Genomic DNA, 5,081 nt, shown 5'->3' with positions numbered 1-5,081 from the left:
TGTGTGTGTGTGTATGTGTGTGTGCATGTGTGTATCACTGAACGTGTCTGAGTTTTCTGTGTGTCTATCATTGTTTCTGTGTGTATACATCTGACTGTGTCTGGTGTGTCTGGGTGTCTGGGTGTGTGCATCTGCCTCTGTGGGTGTATCTGGGTGCCTGGGTATTATCCAAAAGGACTCATGGGGAAAATGTCTCTGGGCCCAGGCTTTGCAGCATCTGTTTTAATGCTGTCAGACCTCTGAGGCTGGTCTATTTGATATTCCAGGGGACAGGGCTGAGGACAGCCGCATCTGCTGAGTCATAAGGATGTGGACTCAATGTGTTCACAGTTGGACATATCTCCTTTCACACACACACAGAGGAAATTTCAGACAGGCTGGCTGACCCTGCATTCTTTCAGAAGGTCATGACCTCAGCCAGCCCCAGGAAAGAGTGGAAACAAGAATGCTCATGAGACCTAGAGGTTGGCAGAAGGCAAGCTGAGACCTTGGTGTTCTCTAGCTGGTTCCCCCGGGTCATGGCTTTCTCAGGCTATTCCAATAACCTAGCTGCTGGCTTTGAAACTGATGGATGGGCACTCCCTGGTGAGAGAGGAAGCCAGGGCAGATTGTCATCAGTGGTATAAACTGCAGGCCTCACCAAACTTACAATCAGTGCTGACCCTGGACGGCCCTATCAAACTATGAGTCCAGACTCTGGAAAATCCTTCTTCTCTCTCCAAACCGACCCACCCACAAATAAACAAAAAAGCACCGCAATGGTATGCATAGCCACAATGCAATCAAGTGAGCCTTTTAAGCTTGTCTGATTTAAACAGTAAAATGTCCCCCAGGGATGGTGGGGCAGGGAACCTCAGTCATAGGCTCTTTGATTGGAATGGGTTTCACAGGTTGTGGCCCAAGAGCAGATGGGGAAGGCCACGAGGGCATTTGCCCATTGGTGTGTACCTGGTAGGGCACCAGGGATGAGGAAAAGGTTTGGGCAGGGCACAGGGAGGAAACACGCACCTTCTGAGCATTGACCTGTGCCTGGCATGGTAGCAGACACTGTTCCCAAGGAGCCCAGGCTGAAGGTAAACCTGTAGACATTCAGCTGCTCCACAGATAACCTGCTTCCCCTAGCTAGAGGCTAGAGTCACAGGAGCGGAGGAGGCGAGGGACGGGACTGTGGGTGCCTCAAGGAGGGTTGGTCCTTCTGAGGAGGTGGTGACCAGAGGAGGGAGGTGGGCTGGCCTGGAGCCGGGAGGCCTCGCCACTGGGCACATCTCAAATTTAGACAGTGAAGGTCACTGGCCACTCATGTTTGCCGACCATCACAAGCCTCTGGTGAGGTCCAGCCAGCCTGTGGGCCATGTGGGTGGGATGCAGGGAAGTGGTTTGGTGGGGGGTCAGGTTCTCCTGGGAAGAGAGGGGCCTGAGAAGGTGGTTGGAATGGTCAGAACCTGCCTAACCAGGGACTTTAGTGACTTTGTAGATGCTCATCCAACCCCACTGAAGATGCCCAGAGGAGACAGGGAGCTCATGATCTCCTGGCAGGAGCCTTAAGGGCTGGTGTCAACTGTTCACGTTGTTATAAGTTCTTTCTCAGGTTCGGTTCAAATCTGCCTCCCAAAGAGCCATCTGTTATCCTGGCTCTGTCTCCTGAGATCACATCCATTTAACAAATATGTAGACAAAGATGAAAAAGACCGTCCTTGTCCTCAAGGAATCCACAGGCCAGTGACAAGGACAGCTGCTGCACAGGGCAGGATGAAATAGGGGCTGAGCTGCAAGCTGAGGGGAGAGTCCTTAGTCCTGACTGATGGGGGCCCAGGGGGCCATCTAGAGGAGGTGGCATTTGAGATGGGCTTAAAGGGTAAAGGGATCGGTGTATGTGGAGGGGGCTGTGACGTCCAGGCCAGGAACAGCTTGAGCAAAGGCACAGAGGCAGGAGAGAGCAGAGCATCTCTGAGGATGTGGAATGGCCTGGCAGGGTGAGGGCTGGTGTGGAGGGGAGCTGTGGGGGTGTTGGGGGCTGGATCACAGTGGGCCTTGAAGTCAGCACTGGGCCTTTATTCAGTGAGCAATGGGAGGTCCAGAGGTTTTGGGGAGACTCTCAGAGCTGTGGTTCCCATTAGTGATTCTCCAAGCATGGTCCTCAGCCAGCAACATCAGCATCACCTGGGACCTTGTTAGAAATGCAGGCTCTCAGGCCCCACTCCAGACCTGCCAAATCAGAAACTGGTGCTGGGACCTAACGACCTGCTTTAACAAGCCTCCAGGTGATTCTGATGCCCTGGTGTAGAAAACTATCCCTCAGAGCTGAGGTAGAGATAGATGAGATGGGGGGAGTCTGGAGGAGGGACTTCAGTTATGGGCTATTAGACTCAGCTGAATGAGGCAGCAGGCCTGGCCTGGGGAGGGAGGCAGGAAGTCAGACAGAGTTGAGCCAGCCCCTCACCTTCTAGCTTCGTGAACATGGGCAAGGGACTTGCCTGTCCTGGACCTCAGCTTCTGCATTTTCAAAAAGGAGTCACAACTGGAGAATGGTAGGAGATTTCACCAACAACAGCCCAGCTTGCCGAGGACCGAGGGGTTCTGTGGGACATGGGACTTTCAGTGCTAAAGCCAGGAGTGTCCAGGGCCAACTGGGGCGGTTGGTCACCCTATCTCCTATATGCGCTCAGAGAGAAGCACTGCTCAAGATGTTGATGGAGGGATGGGTGGAAGGTGGTCTGGCTGAGGAGCTCAAGGGCCATTCTTGAGCACTTTGGTGGCAGTGAAAATTGCTAGTCCCTCTTGCCACCTGTTTCTGGTGCCCACTAGGCCTGGAAGGAGCCCTTTCCACATGCTTCTGTCCTGGTCTGGCTCTGGGGACCAGCAGAAAGGGAGATGGAGCCCAGGCCAGTGGTAAGGGCTCAAGGTGGGCTTTCCCTGGCCACATCGCTGGCCCGGTGCCTGGGTCATCTGAAATACAATATGGCTGATGCCTCTCAGGCCCTGCTGATGCTGCCGCAGGCTGAAAATACCCAGCGTCCTGGCCTGGGCGCCAGGCTGACTCTTCTGGGTCAGGAGTAGGGGGAGCAGTTGTGGTGTCTGTTACCCCACTACTCTGGTCTCCACTGGGTTCTTGCCACTTTAGCCAGGGACCTGGCAGGGAGAGGGGATGGGGGAGGGGGAGGAGGATTGCAGTGCCCTCTAACCTCCCACCTTTCCAACAGGTTGAGTGTTTTTCAACAGGGACCTGAGGTATAAACACCAGACAGAAAGGTTACCCATAGAAGCTTTCTCAGAAAAGTGGGACGGCTTCTTTCTGATGATCCAAAGGAACTTCTCATGTCTAGCTGGTCCATGTGCTCATCCATGGACCAATAAGGGGGACTGGGGGTGGATTAGGGTGATTTGTTTAGGCCTGAGACCCAGGGCCTTAGAGACTGGGGTGGAGTCATCTTCCTCCAAAACTGATAGTGGGAACCTGAGGTGATTGCCTAGAGAAGGGGAACAGATGTTGGGAGAGGCCTAATGTCTCTCTCATTCTCTTCCCTTTCCTGCCGAGCCCTGCTTTTACCTGCTGTGTTGCTGGGATGCCTACTACTCATTCAGGGTTTTCTCATGAGCAAACTCTCGGGGATTCAAATGAGGTTCCCCGCTCCCAACATTGTACCCACACCGGGCCAGGGGCCAGTCCTGCAGCAGCCTGTAAAACCTGCAGGCCCTGCTCCTATCTATCCCTCTTCCCTGGAAAGCAGCTTCCGTCCCAGCAGGGGGTGCTGGCCTCAGGTGTGGAAACACTGGATTTGAAGTCAGGCCGGGCCTCAAGGTTTGAATCCCAGTTCTGGCACCTTCGTAAGCAAGTGACTTAAGGAACTGAGCCTCAGTTTTCCCTCTCGTAAAATGGGGACAACAGCATGTTCCTTGCAGGGCTGCTGTGAGGATTGAACACATGCGTGTAAGCTAAGTGCTCAGTACACTGCACTCAGAAAGTGGTTGTTTCTGCTCCTTGTTGATGTGTAATAAATTAATAAGAATAAAGACATGAATGAAACTGGAGCAAAAGGGAGAGGAGGATACAAACTCCTTGTAGTATTTCTGACCCTGGAAACCACTCTGGTGACTGCAAAACATGAGGTTGGCAGGTGCCTTAATGGGAATAAGGGGCCACACCTCATTATTATTATGATTAGTTGTGATATTAAGAGGCCAAGTGTTCTTGGCCTCTCCACACTGTGGGCTGGGTGTGTGACCCCCATACTCTGCACACTCTGTAAGCCGGAGTTAGTCAGGGAACCTCACTGCCCAGCCACAAGCCACACTCTACTTTCCACATACCTGGCCCCACAAAGCAGAACCCCACGCCCCGACCATGACCACCACCAAGTGCAAAGCAGGCTTGCTGCAGCAGTCAGTCCCCTTCTTACCTGTTCATGTCGGGAGCAGTTTGGATAGGAGAGGCAATAATAATAGTGGCCCCACTTGTCATGTGCCGGCCATGTGCCAGGTGATTTGCATATTTTATCTTGAGTCTCCACAACAATCCTGAGAAAGAGCTATTGTCTCTGTTTTACAAATGAGAAAAACCAAGGCTGAAGAGGGGAATGACTTTTCTATGACCACAGAGCTAGCAAACTAAGGGGGGAGTTTGGGTTCCAATCCAGTTCTATCTGGCTCCAAAGCCCAAGTGCTTTTCACCATGCAATGGGGAGAAGACCCAAGGGCCAGGTCAGGCTCACCCATTAGCTCACGTGGGACTGGGCAGGCACCTCCCCTTGATGGCTCTGTTTCCTCACCTATGAATCAGGTGATGCCCAAGGTCATGATTCTGTTCTCCTGGCGTCTGACTTCTTGGCAGTCCTCTGCTGCCATGGGTACAGAGCACAGCCAGGGCAGAATTGTGACACAAGTGATCTCAGTATTTCCCCATTTCCTCTTGTGAGGCTCTTCCTCTGCAGGCCAGGCTGGTATCTTCCCACTGACAGAGAGCGTTGAACCCAGTAGGCACACTTCCCAGGCTGCTTTGTCCTTTTCTCTGAACATTCCTGCTCACAGCCTCCAACGAACATTTTTTAGTCTAGTATCTTTATCTCCCTTGGGTTCTGCCATCT

At 52.8% G+C, this 5,081-nt stretch overlaps 1 long non-coding RNA gene across 1 annotated transcript in view; it reads right to left on the bottom strand.

Annotated features, from left to right (window-relative positions):
• The window catches only part of LOC109387100 (uncharacterized), a 5,685-nt gene extending 1,026 nt beyond the window's left edge, over positions 1-4,659 (bottom strand). Inside the window, exons 1-2 of the long non-coding RNA XR_002124906.1 lie at positions 4,398-4,659; positions 2,441-2,577 (exon numbers count right to left, since the gene is read on the bottom strand). This is a non-coding gene — a long non-coding RNA (uncharacterized LOC109387100). The remainder of the gene's footprint in view (positions 1-2,440; positions 2,578-4,397) is intronic.
• Between the last annotated feature and the right edge of the window lie 422 nt (positions 4,660-5,081).

Source organism: Hipposideros armiger, unplaced genomic scaffold (assembly GCF_001890085.2).
Source record: "Hipposideros armiger isolate ML-2016 unplaced genomic scaffold, ASM189008v1 scaffold_147, whole genome shotgun sequence".
In the NCBI taxonomy this organism is placed as follows: domain Eukaryota; kingdom Metazoa; phylum Chordata; class Mammalia; order Chiroptera; family Hipposideridae; genus Hipposideros; species Hipposideros armiger.
The sequence above is the reverse complement of the archived record's forward strand: the minus strand, read 5'-3'. Positions and strand labels throughout refer to the sequence as shown.